Below are 23068 nucleotides of genomic sequence, written 5' to 3' on the forward strand. Positions count from 1 at the left end.
ACTCACAAAAAAAAACTATTGGTTACCTGTGGGGATGGCCCAGGGGCTTTAGCTTACCATTTGCCACCCTTTTGAACAATTTCTTCTTGCATGTATGTCAGTTTTAGAGAGACCCCCCACCCAGATCTGTCCCTCCCAGTTTAGGACACAGGAAAAGAGAGCAAAAGGAGGCCATCAATCACAGCCTATTCCCTTCCCTTCTTGCCCCTGATCCAGCTGCTGGGAAGCTGTGTGGACAGGCCTGAACTTGCCTTGCCCACACCCTCACCCCCAAAGCTGCCCTTTGGTCATCCCTCAGCCCTAGGTCTACTCTCGTTAGGTCAGATGTAGAAAGACGCCTAGGTAGGCCCTAGAAATAGATTCGGGGATATTTTAGCAGGGAATGATGTCCTGGGTGCCCAGAATATGAGGTGTGGAGGGGCAGGACGGTGGGGGGAGGTTAATACTGGGTCCACCCAATGATAAGATTACCAACACCTTTCTCCTTTCACCTCTTCTGTATTCTGTCTTTTCTATCGAGCAGAATATTTGTGATCTTTGTGTGCTCCCCAAATTGTGTGGCCACATTTGGAGGAATCAAGACTTGTAGCGCGTTCTGGATTTTGTCACATCTTAGCTGGGTGGCCTGAGCAAGTCCCATTAGCTGTCTTGAGCCTCAATCTCCTCTGTAAAACAGGAATAAGCTCTGTGGATGTCACAGAGATGTTTAAGATGTAGTTATTACTATTTTTTAAACGTCAGTTGATGCCAGGAATATTCTGCCACCCTCCAAGGGTGGTTTCAGCAGGCTTATTTCCTGGTCATAATCACTTCCTCCATCCCCAGCTTATGTCATGCTCAGCCCTGACCTCACCACCAGCCCGCCCTTTTCCTCCCATTCGCTGCGTCACCCTGCCTCCACAGTTAGCCCAGCCCTCAGCACAGAACTCAGCCTTAGGTGAAAAGCGTTAGGGGTCAGCTTTCTCTTTTACCTCCAGCTGCTCTTTTAATTTTTACCCTTTCCCTGCCCCCTTTCTGATCCTCTTACTCACCTCTGCAGATGATGTGTAAAATAGCTCAAATCAGTGTGTTAACCTTTCTGGGGGTTATTTTCTTTTAAACTGAGGTTTTGTCCCTTGGTACAGCTGAAAAGAAAGCCAGCCTGGGAGCAAGAGACTTGGATTTAAATCCTGTGCTCATACTTTCTAGTTGTGGGGTCTCCGATGAGTTACTTCAGCTCTCTGAACCTCAGGGTCCTCATCTATAAAATGGAAGAATGCCCAATGCTTTGGGAGGCTGAGATGGGAGGATTGCTTGAGCCCAGGAGTCTGAGACCAGCCTGGGCAACATAACAAGATCCCATCTCTATGAAAAAAAACACACTCAAATTAGCTGGATTTGTTGGTTCTTATCCATAGTCCCAGCTGTTTGGGAGGCTGGGGTAGCAGGATTGCTTGAGCCCAGGAGTCAGATGTTACAGTGAGCTATGTGATCACATCACTGCACTCCAGCCTGAATGACAGAGCAAGACCCTGTCTTTAAAAAAACAAGAGAGTGAGAGAGAATGATGAATGATTTCTACCCCACAATTTTGTATCTTGAATTGCCAACATGTGTAAGACACAAAATAGGAGTTTGGTCAGTGATAGGTATGTAACCACCCAATGGGTTCATCTTGCCTGCTGCCCCTACAGATAGAGCCGATTTAGCAACATAGGGGAATGGAAGTAAAGAGTTTATACACGCACAGCCTGTTGAACAGGAAACCGGGGTTTTATTATTGCGCACATCAGCCTCTCAGAAAATTTGGAGGCTAGGGGTTTTTCTTTGTTGTTGTTTTTGAGATGGAGTCTCACTCTGTTGCCAGGCTGGAGTGCAGTGGCACAATCTCAGCTCACTGCAACCTCCGCCTCCTGGGTTCAAGTGATTCTCTTGCCTCAGCGTCCCAATTAGCTGGGACTACAGGTGTGCACCACCATGCCCAGCTAATTTTTGTATTTGATTTTTTTCCTTTTTTTGAGATGGAGTCTAGCTCTGTCACCAGTTCACCAGGCTGGAGTGCAGTGGCATGATCTTGGCTCACCGCAACCTCCGCCTCCTGGGTTCAAGCGATTCTCCTGACTCAGCCTCCCGAGTAGCTGGGCTTACAGGTGTGTGCCACCATGCCCAGCTAATTTTTTGTATTTTTAGTAGAGACGGGGTTTTGCCATGTTGGCCAGGCTGGTCTCAAACTCCTGACCTCGTAATCTGCCCTCCTCAGCCTCCTAAAGTGCTGGGATTATAGGCATGAGCCACTGCATCTGGCCAAATTTTTAGTAGAAGTGGCATCGTTAAGGGAGGAAGTGTCCTTACACACCACTCTGCTGGCCCTCAGGCCAGCACTGACCACCTGTATTTAGCTCTGGCAAAGGAGTGGAAGAAGGAGAAATAGTGTGTGAGAGAGAGAGAATGGGAAAAAGAAAACAGAAATCCTGATTTTTCTGTCCCAATTTTTTGAACACTGATTTCAACTAGAACAATCAATATGTAGCAAAGTAGAAGAAAAGGAGCAGTCTTTGTTGAGAAATAGTAATAGCTCACTTTCATTGAGCTCTTACTGCATGCCAGGCTCCATGCTAGGCATTTGACTCTGAGGAAGGAGACCCTTAATCACCCTAAATCCTTTTAAGTTTCTAAGACCACTTCCCCCTAGCCTTCTAGATTGCATTTCAATAGGAGAGGTAAAAGCTGGCAGACCAGGTGCCACCTTTAATTGCACCCCTATGGATCACAGGCATGGTATGGAAGAATCTTTCCTGAAGGCATTGTTTTTACTTAAACACGATCAGACCCCCACCTAAGTCAGGTACCCCACGCCTACTTCATGGATCAAGACCTTTCACACGTAATTTCTAGAGCTGTAAGCCTTTAAAAGGACAAGGATTTTTCTTTGTTGGCGAGCTTGATTGTTAGGCATCTATGCTGCCGCAGCTCCCAACTGAATAAAACACCACTTCCTTCCCAGTTCGGTGTTGGACAGGTTTGTTTGCAACCGTTCCTGCTTCAACTCTATTATCTGGTTTAATCATCACAATCACCCCACGAGGAAGGTGTCATCATTTTTTCCTTGTCAAAGATGAGAAACACAAACATAGAGGTGTTAAAGATGTGGTGTAAGAGCAAGTATTACAATTCAAGGTTGTCAGACCTAAAAACCCTACATTTTTTAAATTTGTTTTTTGTTTTGTTTTGTTTTTTGAGATGGGGTATCACTGTGTTGTCCAGGCTGGACTGCAGTGGTGATACAGTGGCTCACTGCAGCCTCAAACTCCAAGCTCAAGCAGTCCTCCTGCCTCAGCCTCCTGAGTAGCTGGGACCACAGGTGTTTGCCACCATAACCACCCACATTTTTATTTTTCTGTCAAGATGGGGTCTCCCTGTGTTGCCCAGGCTGGTCTCAAATCCTGGGCTGAAGTGATCCTCCTATTCATGAGGAAGGAGACCCCCTTCTCTGAGCCTGTGCTTGGAGAAAAGGAGGAAGTAAAAGCAAAGGTAAGCCAGATGAGGTGAGTGGGAAGGACTAGTTGGTGCCACCGGCCAGGTCTCAAGGTTAAATATTAAACCCCCTACTCCTAACCACAATCCTATCTATAGGTCACAGATATAGAATGGAGGAATTTTTCCCAGAAGGCACTGTTCTTGCTCAACTACTCAGACCCCTGCCTAGTCACGTCCCCCAAGCTTGTCTAATCCATCACAATCCTCTCACATGTGCACCTCTTAGATTGCAAGCCTTTAAAAGGACCAGGATTTTCTTTGTCTGCTTGAGCCAGCTACAGCTCCTGGCCAAATAAACTGCCACTTCCTTCCCCAGTTCGGTGTTCAAGACCTTTCCTTCACAGCTGCTCCTGCTACACTCAGCCTACCAAAGTGCTGGGATTACAGGCATAAACAATTGAGCCCAGCCTCCAAACCCCAAGTTGTTGGGGGAAAACTAAAGACCTAACGAGATTACAACAAAATGAGAATCAGAAATGTGAGGTGTCCAATAATAGCAGGTTAGTCACCATAAGGAGAAGAAAAGCACATTATATGCAGTGCAACTATAAGCACATTTTTAGGAAACCTATACATGGATACAAGATAAAATTTACAAAGGCAGCCACAAATATAAAGTCTCCAAGATAAGTCATTGTGATGTTATGATCTGTATTGATTTCATTCAAATTCACAGTTCCTGGTTCATAATCCCACATCCCTAGTTACAGTGTTTGGTTATAATGTTGGGTGAGTTGGGTCTCAGGAAACAGAAACTCTCCTGCCCTCATTTCATTTACTTTAAGGAAGAACTCTAATCTTCCCCCATCTTTTTGACCCCCCAGAGAGGGTCCTGCCCTATACTCTGGGAGGAAATAATGCTGACTGACATCATGAAGCTTCCAGAAAAACTCAAGAGAACAGGAGAGCTTTCAAGTAGCTAAACATGTGGAGGTTCCTGGAGGGTGGCATACCCAGGGAGGGCATGGAAACCCCACATCCCTTCCCCTATACCTCACCCTACATATCTTATTGGGTGGGGGGAGGGTGGTCAGTCTTGGGAACTGAGCCCTCACCCTGTGGTATTTGACACTATCTCCAGGTAGATAGTGTTGAAATTGAATTAGGGGACAACCAGCTGTTGTTCATTGCTTGGTGTGTGGGGAAAAACCCACAAATTTATTTGGTCACAGAAGTTTTCTGCTGTGTTGGTGATTGTTGTGGTGGTATGAGAGCAAAAAAAAAACATGGTTTGAGAGAATTTTTCCCTGCACAGTTATCAAGACGTCTTTAAGAAAATTATAAATTTTAGTAAGTGGCATTAAAGAAAACCTAAATATATGGAGATGCATACCATGTTCATGGACAGAAAGGCAATTATCTTCAAATTGTCCTAATGCTATTTCAACTAAAAGCCCCAAACAGTTTTTCATATAACTTGACAAGCTGAAGCTTCAATTTATATGAATGTGAAAAGGACCAAGAAATGCTAAGACTCGCCCAAAGCAGAATTCTGGGCAGGTACTTGACCTCCAAATCAAGTATGAAAATGACATAGAGATTGACAAACAAATGATGGAACAGAATGAAGGGCCTCAAAATGGATCCACATTTATTAGGATACCTGATTTCTGGCAGAGGATGCCCTGAAGACTAATAGGCAAAGAACAATTTATTTCATAAATAAAGCTGGGACAATTGGCTATCCAAATTGGAAAACAATACCCTTTAACACATTAAAAACTCAATTCCAGGTAGATCAAAGTCCTAAATGTGAAAATAAATCCTTAAACAGTAAGCATGTGATTAAAAAAAAAAAGACTGGCACATTTGACAAAATAATTTCTGTTCATTAAAAGACATCAAAGGTCAAGCACAGTGGCTCATGGCTATAATCGCAGCACCTTGGGAGGCCAAGGTGAGAGGACTGCTTGTGTCCAAGAGTTCAAGACCAATCTGGGCAACATAGAAAGACCCTGTTTCTACAAGAAATACAAATTGGCTGTGTGTGGTGGCATGCACCTGTAGTCCCAGATACTCAGGAGATTGAGGTGGGAGGATCACTTGAGCCTGAGAAGTTGAGGCTGCAATGAGCCATGATTATATCACTGCACTCCAGGTTGGGTGACACAGCAAGACCATCTTCTAAAAACAAACTGGTTTTGGCCAGGCACAGTGGCTCACGCCTGTAATACCAGCCCTTTGGAAGGCCAAGGCAGGTGGATCACGCAAGTTCAGAGTCTAAGACCAGCCTGGGAAACATGGTGAAACCCTACCTATACTAAAAACACAAAATTAGCCGGGCATGGTGGTGCCCGCCTGTAATCCCAGCTACTTGGGAGGCTTTGGCAGGAGAATCACTTGAACCCAGGAGGCAGAGGTTGCAGTGAATGGAGATCGCAGCATTGCACTCCAGCCTGGGCAACAAAAGGGAAATTCCATCTCAAAAAAAAATCGCTTTAAATGATGATTTAGGCCAGGTGCAGTGGCTTACACCTGTAATCCCTGCATGGGAGGCTGAGATGGGCAGATTACCTGAGGTCAGGAGTTCAAGATCAGCCTGGCCAGCATGATAAAACCCCCATCTCTACTAAAAATACAAGTGTGGTGGTGATCACCTGTAATCCCAGCTACAGGGATTACAGGCCGAGGCAGGTAAATTCTTTGAATCCTGAAGGCGGAAGTTGCAGTAAGCCAAGACCATGCCACTGCACTCCAGCCTGGGCAACAAGAGCAGAACTCTGTCTCAAAATAATAATAATAATAATAATTTTAAATACATCATAATATATGAAATGATAAGCCATAAATTTATAGAAGATATTTTAATGTATAATCAATAAAGATTCGTATCCAAAATAAAGTCCTACCAATTCATAAAACTAAGATAAACAACCTCATATAAAAATGGGCAAAAGACTTACACGGATATTTTACATAAGAGGAAACAAACATGACAAAGGAACTTGTGATCAGATACTCAATTTCATTATCATTCATGGAAAAGCAAAATAAAACCACACTGAAATATCATTCTATACCCACCAAACTGATAAAAACTGAAAGTCTGATAATAGTAAATGTTAGGATATGGAGCAACTGAGATGACTATCTACTCTTGATGACACTGTACGTTGGTGTGGCCACTTTGGAAAATAGAACACTCACATCTTATGACCCAGCAATTCCAATCCTAATTATGTAACTAGAAAAACTCTTGCATATGTACATCAGGGTATATGTACAAGAATGGTCATAGCTGTTGTTAATTAAAAATTCTGGAGCCAGAACTTTGGGAGGCCAAGGCAGTCGAATCACATGAGGTCAGGAGCTTGAGACCAAGCTGGCCAACATGGTGAAACACTGTCTCTACTAAACATACAAAAATTAGCCGGTGGTGCATGCCTGTAGTTCCACCTACTTGGGAGGCTGAGGCAGCAGAATTGCTTGAACCTGGGAGGCGGAGGTTCCAGTGAGTCAAGATTGGGCCACTGCCCTCCAGCCTGGGTGACTGAGTGAGACTTTGCTCAAAAAAATACATGCATACTAAAATTCTGGAACCACTTTACACACATTAGGATGGCTATGTTAAAAAAAATTTTAATAAAAATACCAGAAAATAACAGGTGTTGGTGAGCATGTGGGAAAATTAGAACCCTTGTACAGTACTGGTGGGAATGTAGCATGGTGCAGTCACTATGGGAAACACGCGATGGGTCCTCAGAAAATTAAACATAGAATTACCATATGATCCAGCAATTTCACTTCTGAGTATACATACACCCAAAAGAACTGGTAGCAGGGGCTGGGTACCGTGGCTCATGCCTGTAGTCCCAGAACTTTGGGAGGTTGAGGCAGGTGGATCACTTGAGGCCAGTAGTTCAAGACCAGCCTGGCCTGAACATGGTGAAACCTATCTCTATTGAAAATACAAGAATTAGCCTGGTGTGGTGGTATGCACCTGTAGTCCCAGCTACTTTGATGAAAGAGGCAAGAGAATCACTTGAACCCAGGGGGTAGAGGTTGCAGTGAGCCAAGATCATGCTACTGTACTCTAGCCTGGGCGACAGAGTGAGACTCTGTTAAAATAAAATAATTGAAAGCAAGGACGCAAACAGATATTTTATTTTATTTTATTTTATTTTGAGAAAGAGTTTTGCTTTTGCTGCCCATGCTGGAGTGCAATGGTGTGATCTTGGCTCACTGCAACCTCCGTCTTTTGGGTTCAGGTGATTCTCCTGCCTTAGCCTCCCGAGTAGCTGGGATTACAGGCATATGCCACCACCCCTGGCTAATTTTGGATTTTTAGTAGAGACAGGGTTTCTCCATATTGGCCAGTTGGGTCTTGAACTCCTGACCTCAGGTGATCCACCCACCTTGGCCTCCCAAAGTGCTGTGATTACAAGCGTGAGCCGCCGTGCCTGGCCATCAAACAGATATTTCATACTGATGTTCACAGCAACATTCTTCACAATAGCTGAAAATTTGGAAGTAACCCAAGTGTCAATCAGTTAATAAATAAATAAACAAAATGTGGGATATACATACAATAGAATATCTTTCAGCCTCAAAAGGGAAGGAAATTCTGACATCTGCAACAACATGGATGAACCTTGAGGACATTATGCTAAGTGAAACAAGCAGTTCTCACAGAAAGGTAAATACGGTATCATTCCACTCTCACAGAAAGGTAAATACGGTATCATTCCACTTATGTGAGGTCCCTAAAATAGTCAAATTCATAGAGACAGAAAGTAGAACAGTGGTTGCCAAAGGCTGAGGGGAGAGAGGAATGGAGAGTTACTGTTGAACGGGTGCAGAGTTTTAGTTTGGGAAAGTGATAAATTCTAGAGATGGATGGTGATAAGGGTTGCACAATAGTGTGACTGTACCTAATAGCACTGAACTGTACACTTAAAAATGGCTCAAATGAGGTCAGATGAGGTGGTTCATGCCTGTTATGCCAGCATTTTGGAAGGCCAAGGCAGGCAGATCACTTGAGTTCAGGAGTTCAAGACTAGCCTGGCCAACATGGAGAAATCCCGTCTCTACTAAAAATACAAAAATTAGCTGGGCGTGGTGGCAGGCACCTGTAGTTCTAGCTGCTCAAGAGGCTGAGGCAGGAGAATCACTTGAACCCAGGAGACGGAGGTTGCAGTGAGATGAGCTTGCCACACTACACCCCAGCCTGGGAGACAAGAGCGAAACTCCATCTCCAAGAAGAAAAAAAAAGAAATGGCTAAATGATAAATGTTTATATATAGAGAGAGTATAGACATATATATACACAAGTATACAACACATACACATATATATGCTGTATGTATATGTGTATATAACAATGGAAAAATACCAATAATTATTTAGCTTAATAAAATGTTTTAAAGATTAAAGAAGATTCCTGGAAACCACCCACATGTGTATCAGCAGGAGCATGGGTAAATAAATTAGAGTACAGTATATTCATACAGTGTATTACTACACAGCAATGACAATGAATGAGCTAAACCTGCACCATCAATATGGGTGAATCTCACAAACATAATACATGAAAAGGGAAAATTGCAAAATAATACACTCCAATTATATATAAAGGTCAAAAACATTACATTATTTTGGGATACTATCTATCTATCTATCTATCTATCTATCTATCTATCTATCTATAGTAAAACTATATAAAGAAAAGCAAAGGGGCCCGGCATGGTAACTCACACCTGTAATCCCAGCACTTTGGGAGGCCGAGGTTGGAGGATCACTTGAGTTCAGGAGTTTGAGACCAGCCTGGGAAACATGGTGAAACTCTGTCTCTACAACAGATAAAATATTAGCCAGGCATGGTGCTGCATGCCCGTAGTCCCAGCTACTTAGGAGGCTGAGGAGGAGGATTGCTTGAGCTCAGGAGGTCAAGGCTGCAGTGAGCTGTGATCATGCCACTGCACTCCAACCTAGGCGACAAAGCAAGACCTTGTCTCAAAAAAGAAAAGAAAAGGAAGGATTCGCACAAACTCAAGATGGTGGCTACTCAGTGTGAGTAGAAAGAGGTGCATGATCAGATAGGGGCATGAGGAGGCTTCTTAGATACTGATGTTGGTCTATTTCTTAAGCTCGGTGATGGATACATGGGTCTTCATTCTACATTTATTCTTTAGTTTTTAAATATGTGTTATATACACTTTTTGGCATCTGAATGATAGCACATTATTATCTTAAAATGCTATATATATAGAAAAAAGGCTGGAAGAACTCTAAATATGATGGTGCCTCAGTAGTGGGACTTTCTTTTTACTTTCTAATTTTTGTATTTTTAAAATAGTCTTTTGAACTTTTATAATGAAAAAAGCATTAAATTACAATAAGAAAAAAAGAAACAAAGAGAATTTTCCCCTCAAATTTGTTCGGAGAAAAGGGAAGTGAAAAGACTGGTGAAAGCTCTGGGCTTCCCCAAATTCTACTAGTAATAAAAGATGACATTGGAATTTTGAGGCAAAACGCTACTGAGGAGATAATGAGTTTTGACCGTTATCTTGAGGAGGGAAACGTTCCTCCAAAAAGCAAATTCCCTGGTCCCTTTTCTCAGAAAATCCCTGCCAGTTTCAAGAGTGGGCAGAGAATTTTGGTGTCCTTTGGAAACAAGGGGACGTAACCAAGGAGACGAAGCTACATGGCCCAGCCAGTCCTTGATGGGGCTGATTTCAAATGAAAATCTTGGCACAAAATCCCCTTTCAACAGCCCAAAGAGCTGATGAAAGAGATGAAAAAGAGGAAATAGTGGAACTAAGAGAAATTGTAGAGCTAGGAGGTGGCTTGAGACTATGTGGTCCAACACAGGTAACATACTTCTGGATAGTGCAATGGCCTTTTGACTAAAGCTAATCAGGAGATCTTAGGTTTCTCTTCTTAGTACTATCATCTTATGTACCTAGTCTCTTTCCCATCATCACTGAAACTCCCAAAAAAGATGACAAATTCAACCATTCTTTCTCTTGAGGCATCTATGTGCCCCACAAACACATATGCAGCGCCCACCATGTCTGCAAGCCTTGTTCAGCATGTAGAGACACAGGTGAAGGAGACAGTGACTGTCCCTTGAAGAAGCTACCCCCTCAAGGTTGGGAGGCAGATACAGTGACAATTAGAATGGAAGGTACAAGACACTGTGGGCCGTGGGGAAAGGACTAACCCAGCCTGGGGAAAGAGAGAGGGCAACCAAAAAGACACGGCCCTTGTACAAAGTCGTAAAGGATGAGCTGCAATAAACCAGGCAAAGAGGGGTTAATATGAGTTCTTACAGGCAAAGCGGACTACATGAGCAAAGACACGGAGAAGAAAAACAGCATGGCACAAGGGAAACCGCAAGTACTGGATAGTTTCTTTCTTTCTGGGAAGGTGACCATGAGGCAGGGCCTGGCCAGGGGAGTTTGGGGAAATTAATGGGAACTATATCTAGAAGATCCTTTCTTACCAGGTAGAGGGACTTAGACTGTTTTTTGGGCACTGGGGAGCCATGGAGATATTTTAACAGGGAAGAGAGGTGGCCAATGAGTCCCTAGCATTATGATCAGTCTGCTATTTAAATGGCCTAATTGGCCAGGCATAGTGGCTCACGCCTGCAATCCTAGCACTTTGGGAGGCTGAGGTGGGCAGATCACCTGAGGTCAGGAGTTTGAGGGCCAACGTGGTGAAACCCCATCTCTATAACATACATACATACATACATACGTACATACATACCTAAATGGCCCACTTGATGATATCAGGGAAACAAACAAAAAGAAAGGAAACTATAGGCAGATTAGGGAGAAGACAGATTCATGCTAAACTTGGAGAGAGAAATCCCTGTCTGAAACCCGCCTCACTACTCACCAGCTGTGGTGAGTCACTTAAACATTTATTGAGCTGCTGTTTGCTCATCTGTAAAGTGGGAGCAGTGTGGGAGCATCCACTGAAATGTTCCATGTGGAAGGCCTTGGCATATAGCCAGGCACGGTGGCATGCACCTGTAGTTCCAGCTACTCGGGAGGCTGAGGCAGAAGAATCGCTTGAACCTGGGAAGCAGAGGTTGCAGAGCTAAGATTGAACCACTGCACTCCAGCCTGGACAACAGAGCAAGACTTTGCTGCAAAAAAAAATTAATTTTTAAATAACCTTACAAAAGCCCTTGACAAAGAGTAGGTGTCCAGTCAATGTCATCTTGCTTCCTGTCACTTACATAGTAAGGGTCTTTCCAGTTCCATTTCCTAATTCACCCTCATTCCATCTTCAGTTCAAGGCCAGAGTTATTTCTGGCCTGTCATAGTCACTCAATAAATATTCGTAGAAGACCTTCTCTGAAGGGGTCAGTTGATCTCTTGGAAGTTGAAGATTGTCTTGGCAAAACCATGAGCCCAAGGCTTTGATGCCCTCGAGACCACAGAGGAACTGAACTCAGTCCTCAGCAGGGTTCCTGAGGAGCTGCCATCCCTCTAGCCTTCTGGAAGACCCTGAACTCCTTGGGCATCTTATGCTCTCCCTCCTTTCAGGATTCAGAGCTCCTGGCTGGGAAGACAGAGTAATCTCTGCCTCCGTTGCCCTCCCAAAGAAAGGCCAAGATATTCCCTGGCACACCAAAGAGCCCAGTCTAATAAAGGAAACATCAGCAGTGGTGGCCTTTGCACCAGGGAAGGAGGGGGATGCCAGGGAGATTTCACTTTCTGCTAGGGACTCTTTTTCCTTTTTTTTTTTCTTGAGACAGGTCAAAAATCTTTTGTCACCCATGCTGAGGTACAATGGCACGATCATGGCTCACTGCAGCCTCGACCTCCAGGGCTCAATTAATCCTCCCATCTCAGTCTCGAGAGTAGCTGGGACTACAGATGCATACCACCATGCCCAGCTAATTTTTGTATTTTTTGTAGAGTTGTGGTTTTACCACATTGCACAGGCTGGTCTCAAACTCCTGGCCTCAAGCCATTGGCCCAACTTGGCCTCCCAAAATGCTGGGATTACAGGCATGAACCACCACATCTGTCTTACTTTTCCCTGCTTGAATATATATATATATATATATTTTTTTTTTTTTAGGGACGGGGTCTCTCTATGTTGCCCAGGCTGGAGTGCAGCGGCTATTCACAGGCACAATCCCCCTACTGATCAGCACAGAAGTTTTGACCTGCTCCATTTCTGAACTTGGCTGGTTCACCCCTCCTTAAGCAACCTGGTGGTCCTCCGCTCCCGGGAGGACACCATATTGTTGCCGAACTTAGTGTGGACACCTGATCAGCATAGCACACTGCATCCCAGAACTCCTGGGATCAAGCAATCCTCCCACCTCAGCCTCCCGAGTAGCTGGGACTACAGGCACATGCCACCGCACCCAGCTTGAATATATTTTTTAAATGCTACTTTTAATTTTTTGTTTAGTTTTGTTTAGGTCTCTTTTTTTTTTGAGGGAGAGAGTCACACTTCATCACCCAGGCTAGAGTGCAGTAGCACGATCTCAGCTCACTGCAACCTTCATCTCCTGGACTCAAGCGATCCTCTCACATCAGCATACTGAGTAGCTGGGATGACAGGCACGCACCACACCACCATGCTCAGCTAATTTTTGTGTTTTTAGCAAAGATGGGGTTTCACCTTGCTGGCCAAACTAGTCTTAAACTCCTGGCCTCAAATGATCTGCCCGCCTTGGCCTCCCGAAGTGCTGGAATTACAGGCATGAGGCACCACCACTGGCCTTGTGTTATTTTTTAAATTAAATACATACTATTCCTTTAATTGGATGAGATTGGGTGCATTCAGTATAGACAGATTATGGTATCTGGTGGGAGTATCCATGGTAGATACAGTGTGATATGACCACAGCCCATTCTTTTAATTAATTAGTTGATGCAAACAAAAAGTAAATTTTACAAATGGAAATTCTATTTTAATAACTCTGATTTCAGCCAAATGAGAGCTCTTGCTGAATATGTGATTTTGTTCTTTCTGTTATAGCAGAAAACACAATGATCATTTGATGATTCTAAATCTGAACAATGGTGGCACTACTTTTCCGGAGAGGAGGATACAGTCCACGTCTACATCCCTCCCACATAAGTCCTAAAGCACTTCCTGAGGCTTGGGTGAGGCTTTATTGAACTTGATTCACATAGGAAGCCAAGTCCAGGGTCTGCTAAAAATGTAGCTGTTTTGTATAGAAGCGGGGGAAAGTGAAGAGAAGATGGAAGGAAGCCACAGAGCAAGGAGAGGCCGCAGTTGCTGTCCAGACCAATCCCCTCACTTCACCAACAAGGCCATGAAACCCAGAGATGGGATGTGACTGGAGATCTGGCCAGAGCCAGAGCCAGAGTTGGGAGGGTGGTGGTGCTACAATATGACCACAGAATCAACACTCAACTCCTCCCAGCTATCTGGCAAAGTGCGCACTAACCCCGTTCTGCAGAAGTGGAAACTGAGGCCAGCGAGGGGAATGGAAATTGACTGGACTAAGCTTAGAAGCCTGAACTCTGACCCCAAAGCTCTCTCTCATACCCTTGACCCCCTTGTCTTGTCCCGCAGCTCTTAAGGTTACAGTGAGCCAGTTTTTCATTTTGCCCTTGAGGCACCTTGGAAAATGTAGATCTGGCTGGAGATACCTGGAACATTTGATGATTGGGCTTATTTATATTATTATTATTATTTTGAGATGGAGTCTTGCTCTGTTGCCCAGGCTGGAGTGCAGTGGCACAATCTCAGCTCACTGCAACCTCCGCCTCCTGGGTTCAAGTGATTCTCCTGCCTCAGCCTCCTGAGTAGCTAAGATCACAGGCACGGGCCACCGCGTCTGGCTTATTTTTGTATTTTTAGTAGAGATGGGAGTTTCCCCATGTTGACCAGGCTGGTCTCGAACTCTTGACCTTAAGTGATCCGCCCATCTCAGCTTCCCAAAGTGCTGAGATTACAGCCATGAACCACCAAACCTGGCCTTATATCTATTATTATTTATAGTGATGACAACTTATATGCGGAATGAGAGAGTTCCTGTCCTGCTCACTGGTGTCTCATCAACTTGCTAATGATTGAAAGAATGAACAAATACTAATCCTCACAGATCCTGTCTCTGTAGAGGAAGAGGCTGAGGCTCAGGGAGGTGCAGTGACTTGCTTCAGAGATACGGGAATCATCAGGCCTCCCTTTCTCTCAGAGAAGAAAGACTGTTTCTGTTTCCTCCTCCGTCATGTTGGGCTTGTCACCCAGCCAGTCACCGTCCCTCCCTGAGGAAGCGCAACACAGTCACCAACCAGGAGAACAGACCCACCTGCACGAGGACGTCAATGCTGCCCACACTTGGTTCCACCCACGTATGGTGACACACTCACACTTGGGCCCCAGGCTCCCCAGATCCAATTAAGAAGCGGGAATGGCAGAGGAGGGTGCAGGGTTTGGGTGGGTACTGAACCCCACTGGGGACTAGAGGGGGAACCAGTGGAGCAGGCCCCGCCCAGCCCAAGTGTCAGACAATGAAAGAAAGGTGCAGGTGGGCTCCAGGTTGGAGAAAAAGAAGGTGAGCCAGCGGAGCAGAATCACTGCAGCCTGCCAAACCAACTGCTGGGCAGAGTTAGCACTGGCTGGACGAGACACTCCATATTTCACAGCTCCTGAAAAGTCTGGAGGAAATGCCCACACCCTACACAGACCAGAAAGGAATACATGAGCCCCTATCTGTTTGAAACAAATGCCCCTTTCCTGGGCATTCCCTGTTCCCCTTTATGGACAAAATGCTGCTACCTTTGCTTACACCCTCTCTAGAGGTTCCCCAAAGGAGGAGGATGAGGGAAGCTGCCTTTGGTTGAGTCTATGCTATATGCCTCACTCTGTGCCAAGCTCTGGACCTCCACCAAGTCAGGCGACATGATGATATAGGCACTACTAACCCTTGTTTCACAGTGGGCAAACTGAGGCACAGAGTGGATCAGTAACTTGCCCCGATTCACACAGCATGGTGAACAGGGGAGTTGGGATGGGTCTGAAATGCAGGTCTAGCTCAGCCCAAAGCACATCACATCATGGGCCTCACAGTGCAGGAGTCCCAGGCATGGTTACTGTGTCAAGCAGAAAAGGACCAGGTAAGCAAGTCTTCAGCAGGAGCCAAGACTGCACTATACCTTGCAAGGGACATGAGGCACTTCCAGATTTATCTGGACTCAGTGACAAAGTGAGGACTCATGAAGGAAGGATAAGGTGGGGCTCAGAAAAGAGTCCAAAGAACTGAGATCTCATGTGCATTGAAAATGTTACAAAATTGCCTCCCAGGGACTGGTAACTAAGTGGGTTTTAACACAGCTGTGGGGAGCATCTGAGCACTTTATATAAAGTGGAAACACTACTCACACACTCACTTGCTCATGCATGCACACACTCATAGGTGTGCACTCACGCATACATGTGTATCCTCCCACTGGCTGTTCATATGTGGCATGCAAAGGTTGGTGCTGGAGCAAGAGGAGAACACATGTCTACAGTCTATATACCTGGTTACTAATGAGCACCTACTGTGTACATGGCACTTTGCTAGATATAGGTAGTCCAAACAAGAGTCACTGTGATTCCCGGCTCCAAGGTAGATGATATGTATAGGCATGAAGAGTTAGCTACTCAGACTTCTCATCACTCTCTAAAGGCTTTAGGCTGGTAGATTGCTTTTTAGCTTCCAAAGCACTTCTATATATATTCACTCACAGTGAAAGGAAGAGACCAGCACGGTGAGTGTGGGAGAAAATGTGAAGAATGCCCTGAGCATCACCACCACAGATGAGTCTTGCCTGAATCAATTACTGGGATGAGTGCCAAGTGGTTTTCCAATTCCATCATTCCTTCTATGTTTATTTAGTTGGCATCCTGCTGCAAGGGAGAGCTCTCTCTTCTCCTTGATTTAGTGATGACTTGTTTACATTTGTATAGACTCACAGATTCTTATTTTATTCCATGTGTAATCATCCATGATCATCATTATTGGTTTTGATGTTGAAATTGTCCCAGATTAACCCGTATTTGGCCAGTGGGAGCTCCTTCAAGCTGGCTCTGTGCCCTTTCACATGCATGTGCCCATTATACCTTGAGCATGTCCTTGCTTCTGTCCTGAAAAGATGCTCTAGATTCATCTGGCACTTCCCCCAGCCCAGCCAAAGAATCAACTCTGGGTTGAGGTGCCGTTATCTGAAATGCTTGGGACCAGAAGTGTTTTGGATTTGGGATTTTTTTTTTTTTTTCAGATTTTGGAATATATATATATATATATAATTAGATATCTTGGTGATGGAACCCAAGTCTAAACATGAAATTCATTCGTGTTTCATACACCATATACACATAGGCTGAATAAAATTTTACACAATATTTTAAACAACTTTGAGCTTTTTTTTGGGGGGGGTTGGGTTTTGTTGTTCTCTTTTGAGACAGTGTCTTGCTCTGTGGCCCAGACTGGAGTGCGGTAGCATGATCTCAGCTCACTACAACCTCCAGCTCTCAGGTTCAAGGGATTCTCAAGCCTCAGCCTCCTGAGTAGCTGGGATTACAGGCATGCACCACCACGCCTGGCCAATGTTGTATTTTTAGTAGAGATAGGGTTTCACCATGTTCTCCAGGGTGGTCTCGAACTCCTGGCCTCGAGTGATCCTCATCGTTTGCCAGGCAGAATCCACCTGCCTTGGCTTTCCAAAATGCTGGGATTACAGGCATGAGCCACTGTGCCTGGCCAGAAACAAAGTTTTGACGACGTGCTGACTACAAGCCATCTCATGAGGTCAGGTGCGGAGTTTTCTACTTGTGGCATCACATCAGTGCTCAAAACGTTTTGGCATTTGGAGCATTTTTTATTTCAAACTTTCAGATTGGGGCTGCTCAGCCTGTGCTTCTCCAAGGAACCCTGGTTCTATTACAAGGAGACTGATATTTAGAAACCAATATCTGGGCAGTCTAAGTATGTCACTAGTGCTTCCTAGATGACAGAACCAAGAAAATATGTGCATATTTACACACGCACATTTCTCTATTAGCTAGAGAAATCTATGCACATATCATCTCTCTATGCACATAGTAAAATCCATGAGTTCACACCAATAACTCCAATTCCAATACGGAAGGACAAGGCCTCTTCTAGTCTTCCTCTCGTCCATATTTGCAACTCCCATCTCCAATGTAAGAACCTGATTCCACCATCCCCAACACATGAACTTAATTGTTCAATGTCCCTGTATGTAACAATCTCCCATTAACACAATCCTCTTCCTTGGTCCTGGCCTTGCTGGACAGAGGGGCCACACAAGCCAAGTTCCTGCTGGCCCTGGTATCATGTCCCTCTGATTTACATTCATTCATTCAATAAATCTCTGCTGATCACCTACTGTGTATGCTCCAGTCACTATTCTAGGTTCTGGGAACCAAATACAGACGAAAAATCTCTGCCACCGTGGAGATGAAGTTCTAGTACAGACAGAGACAACACACAAAATAGGTAAATAAGAAATGTGGAATTGTAGGTTAGAAGGTGATGGATGGAATGAAAAAAATAAGAGTAGGGTAAAGGGGGATCAGAGTGTTGGGGAGGTGCATAACTTAAGGGGCCAGGAAAGCCTCCCTGAAAAGACACTGGAGCAAAGACTTGAAGAGGAGCGGGCTGGATAAGCAGCCACTGGGGGAGGGCAGCAGTGGAAAGACCAGGGCAGGAGCATCCCTGATGGCTTGAGGTATGAAAAGCCACTGCAGCTGGAGCAAAGGGAGCAAGGGAAGGGGACCAGGAAAGGATGTCAGAGCATGCTGAGGCAGACCTTGCAGACTGCAGGCCATCGTAAGGACTTGCCATTACTCTCAGTGAGACAGAAGCCTCTGGCATGTTCTGAGCAGAGGAGGCACATGGTCTAACTTAGGATAAAAGGTCTGTTCTGGCTGCGGTGTTGAGAACAGGCTGCAGGTGACAAGACTGGACACAGGAAACCAGTTGAATAGCAATGCTTCACCCAGGTGAGATATTATGATAGCTTAGATCAGGACAGCAGTCATGTGAGATGGTTAAAAGGGCTCAGATTCTGGATCTGAATTTGGAAAGCCAGGGAGACTGACATCAGAGTCCAGGGTCTGCCACAATTTGATGACCCTGGTAAGCCACCCCCCAGCTCAGGCTGTGACCCTGAAGGGCTGTACCCTAGAAGTAGGGGTAAAATAAAAGCAAACTAGCTCTAAGCTTCAGGTCATCTGGGCAACCTAGTAAATTTCAAGCTCTAAACTTGAAATAAGGTCATCCTAGAATGCTGATTTGCCCCAGGTGCCTGGAGAAAGGGATTTAAAAAATATCATCCCAGACCTAAAATTATTTTTATAAATATTTTTCCAAACACAGTATTATGTTAGCACATAGTTGAAGATAACTAGATTTCATGAAAGGAAAAGACACCATGAATGGTAACAAGTGGAAATGAATCTCAAGGACTCCAGACATGAGAATTATCAGACACTGACTATAATATAATCATACTTCCTGTGTTCAAGGAGATCAAAAGCCGTGCCTGAAAATTCTGCAAGGAGACTGGAAACCAGACAAAGCAGCTGTGTCAGTCACGTCCTGTCCTGAACACCATGGCATACTCTAGGTGGTTAGAGGGAAGTTTAACTAAGGGATGCTTTTCTTTTTATTTTCGTCTTTATTTTGAGACAGGCTCTCACTCTGTCACCCAGGCTGGAGTGCAGTTGCATGATCTCGGCTCCCTGGAACATCTGACTCCCAGATTCAAGCCATTCTCCTGCCTCAGCCTCCTGAGTAGCTGGGATTACAGGCATGTGCCACCAGTTCCAGCTAATTTTTGTATTTTTAGTAGAGACAGGGTTTTACCGTGTTGGCCAGGCTGGTCTGAAACTCCTGACCTCAGGTGATCTGCTTGCCTTGGCTTCCCAAAGTGCTGGGATTACAGGCATGAGCCACTGAGCCTAGCCAGATGCTTTTAACAGAATGAGAAGAGTATAGGAAAACTACAAGAGATACTCTAGAGCTAGTACCCTGGAGTTAGTAACAGTGGCGTGCTATTACTATCACAAGGCCTGAAAGGGCAAGGAGAGGAAGTGGTTACTGGAACTAAGAAGAGTGGACCTAGGTGTAGAGTACCTCCTGATAGAAATTATGATGTTCACTGAGGGACACAATCAACCTGGATGACCACTCAGGATGGAAGCTGGGCAAATATATACCAAAACTTCATTCTTCTTCTTCCTTCCAATCTACTGCAGGTACTCCTCACAGGCCGAAATCAATCAGAAGCTGAAAATCAGGGGCCATCAAAACAGGTCAACCTCCCAGCACACAGAAAAGGGTGAACAAGTAGTTATTCTGGAGGGACAAATAGAAGGCACATGGCACAGTGAAGTCACATATTTAAAAAGAACCAAACACAAATTCCAAAACTGGAAAATGTAATGATTAAAAAAAGAAAGAAAGAAAATGTCATGATTAAATTAATGATTCAGTGGTCAGATTTAAGAGCAGATTCAACACAGCCCAAGAGAGAATTAGTAAACTAGAAAATGGGTCACAAGAAACTATGTAAAATGAACAGAAAATAAAGCAAAATGAGACAACAGAGAGAACAGGGCAAAGTTAATATCCACAATAGGTAGTTGGTAAATTTCCAGGACATTGAAAAAACATCAATCCACAGATTCCATTAAGTCCAATGAACCTCAAGTCTACATTCATACTCATTATAGTGACCCTGCAGAGACAGAAGAGTTAAGGATGATGGTAAGGATAACAGGCAAATGGAAGTTAATGGAGTTGCCCTCGACTGAGATGAGGAGACTGAGAATAGGGCAAATTCGGGAAATTTGAGGAATTGTCTGCCTGGCCGCTGTAAGCCCTTGTGTTTGAGCTCCCTAGTCCCTGGATCTCTTCTGGGCAGTTGAACTGCTTCCAGATCCATTCCCCACTCTCACTGCCTTGGGCCTACTCCCCATCTCTTGTCAGGAGATTGTAGCAACCTCCTCCATGGCCTCCCACTCCAGTCCATTCTCCACATTGGCTGTCAGAGTTATGCTTCTAAAAATTGCAAATCGTTGGTGGTGTGATGTGGCCTGATTGTGGGTAATGTACTTGCCTACTCCTCTGGTTTCTATAAGGAAGGATTTCCCCTCAATACTCTGGGCTCCCCTCCAACTGCACCAGGTAAGATGGGTGAATTCTGAGTGGTGAGTGTGGGACTGGAGTCTGAGACTGTGGTGCTCAGCAGTTCCTTTCTTCTTCCTTTTGAAAGAAGACCACCCTTAGGGAGCTGCATTTTGCTCTCCCCTCCCCAAGAAAGCCTGTGTTTTTCCTTTACTTTTTGTGCCTCCTGGGTGGGTCTTTCTGCCAAATTCTGAGGTTCACCATTAGGAAGCCCTCTGCAGATAGAAATCACATTTGTTCAGAGCATTGGCAGAAAAGAGAAACTATGTATTGGGTTCCCGAAAATCCCCAAACCAAAATATTGCAATACATCCTACGTTAAAATGCTTCAGGGCCCCTAATTGCCTACCAAAGAAAGTTCACATTTTTAACACAGTCCTCAAAGTCCTTCCCATCCAGCCCCGACCTACCTGCCTCTTCAGGCTGCATTCATTCTATTCTCTCTCCCACCACCCATGATATTTGAATCTTACCCAGTATATAGCCAGTCTCTTGAAGACTACTTTATAAAACATGGAGTCTTTTTCCAGCATTATGGAGAGGTTCAGGTGAGAAGGACTGAAGCCTCCAGCCAACAGCCACCTGAGTAAGCCTCTATCCCCCAGCTTCAGTCATCTGCAGAGCCTGTAGCCTTGACCATGCCAGAACCACCCAGCTAAGCTGCTCTTGGATTCTTAATCCTCAGAATGGGGCATAAAGTAAATGTATGCCATAGTTTAAGACCATCCCCCAAATGTTATGTGTTGGAAACTTATCTCCTAACTCATGTCAATGGTGTTAGGAGGTGGGGCCTTTGGAAAGTAATTAGGATTAGATAAGGCTATCAGGGTGGAGTCACCATGATAGTACTGGTGGCCTCAAGAAGAAGACGAGGTCAAACGTGGTAGCTCATGCCTATAATCCCAGCACTTTAGGAGGCCAGGGCAGGTGAATCACCTGAGGTTGCTAGTTTGAGACCAGCCTGGCCAACATGGTGAAAACCCATCTCTACTGAAAAAAAAGAAAAAAGAAAGAAGAAGAAGAAGAAGAGGGGCCTGAGCGGACCTGCTCATGCCCGCTCACCATATGATGCCCTTCACCATGTTATGACACAGGAGAAAGGTCCCCACAAGAGGCAGCCCCACTGCTCTGCCCTTCCCAGCCCCTAGAACTGTAAGAAATACATCTCTTTTCCTTACAAATTCCCCCGTCTGTGGTATTCTGTATAGCAATAGAAAATGGACTAAGACCATGTGTATTATTTTAAAGTTTTAAATTGAGGATAATTAATTTTTTATTATTATTATTATTTTGAGATGGAGTCTTGCTTTATTGCCCAGGCCGGAGTGCAGTGGCATCTTGGCTCACTGCAAACTCCGCCTCCCAGCGATTCTCCTGCCTTGCCCTCCTGCATAGCTGGGATTATAGGCATGCACCACCATCCCCGGCTAATTTTTGTATTTTTTGTAGAAACGGGGTTTCACCGTGTTGGTCAGGACTGGTCTTGAACTCCCGACCTCATGCTCTGCCCGCCTTGGCCTTCCAAACTGTTGGGATTACAAGCGTGAGCCACTGCACCCGGCCAATTTTGGGTAATTTTTTTTGCAGCAATAGATAACTAATGTACCGAGCCTACTTCTCTCCCCTTGACTAACTTCTTCTTCAGGTCTCAGCTCACACTCTTCCTCCTCCTGGAAGCTTTCCCTGACTCTGTCCAAGACACCTGATGGGTGAGCCTCCCAATACCTCTCCATCTTCTCAGGCAACACTGCCCAGACTTTTCTTTAGGGAACTACTCTTCTTCCCTCTGAGTCTGTGTGTGTAGGATGAGGCTGACTCCACTTCAGGCTTGAAGCCTGGCTGCCAGCCTATGCCTGGCCAGTCAGCACTCTCCAATCCCCTGGAGCCAATGTTTAGGCTGTGACCTAAGCCAGACCCTTGGGGGTCAGCCCAAGAGCCTTTGAAGGAGGTACAGGGAAGAGGTCATCTTTATCTGCCGGCATTGCTGAATGGGAAAATATCAGTCTGGAGCTACAGACACATTTTGCCAGCATGAGGTAAAGCCTGCCTCAAGATGAAGCTAGAGGAAAAGAGAAGAACCTGGGGACAGGAAGAGATAGATTCCTGATGCAATTGTTGAAGCACCTAGATGCAACTGTGCCTGAAACCCAAATCTACCTCTGGACTTTTGGATTTTAATTTTTTCCCTCCCCTCCCCTCCTTCTTGGACTTTCATTTTTCCCCTTCCCTCCCCTCCCCTCCCCTCCCCTCCCTTCCCCTCCCCTCCCCTCTTCTTCCTTTCTCTCCCCTCCCCTCCCCTCCCCTCCTTCTTGTCTTTTTCCTTTTTTGTGAGTGCCATAGACAATGTATGTTGATTTTAGATTATTTCTGTCACTTTCAGCTGAAAGGGTTCAGACCAATTCATCC

The 23068-nt window shown here is 44.9% G+C and overlaps 1 long non-coding RNA gene across 1 annotated transcript in view; it reads right to left on the reverse strand.

The window, feature by feature from the left end:
- Nucleotides 1-23068, reverse strand: part of LOC103790815 (uncharacterized) — a 39836-nt gene that overhangs the window by 16392 nt on the left and 376 nt on the right. The gene's annotated exons all lie outside the window — the stretch shown is intronic.

This window comes from Callithrix jacchus, chromosome 2, assembly GCF_049354715.1.
Source record: "Callithrix jacchus isolate 240 chromosome 2, calJac240_pri, whole genome shotgun sequence".
Classification (NCBI taxonomy): Eukaryota; Metazoa; Chordata; class Mammalia; order Primates; family Cebidae; genus Callithrix; species Callithrix jacchus.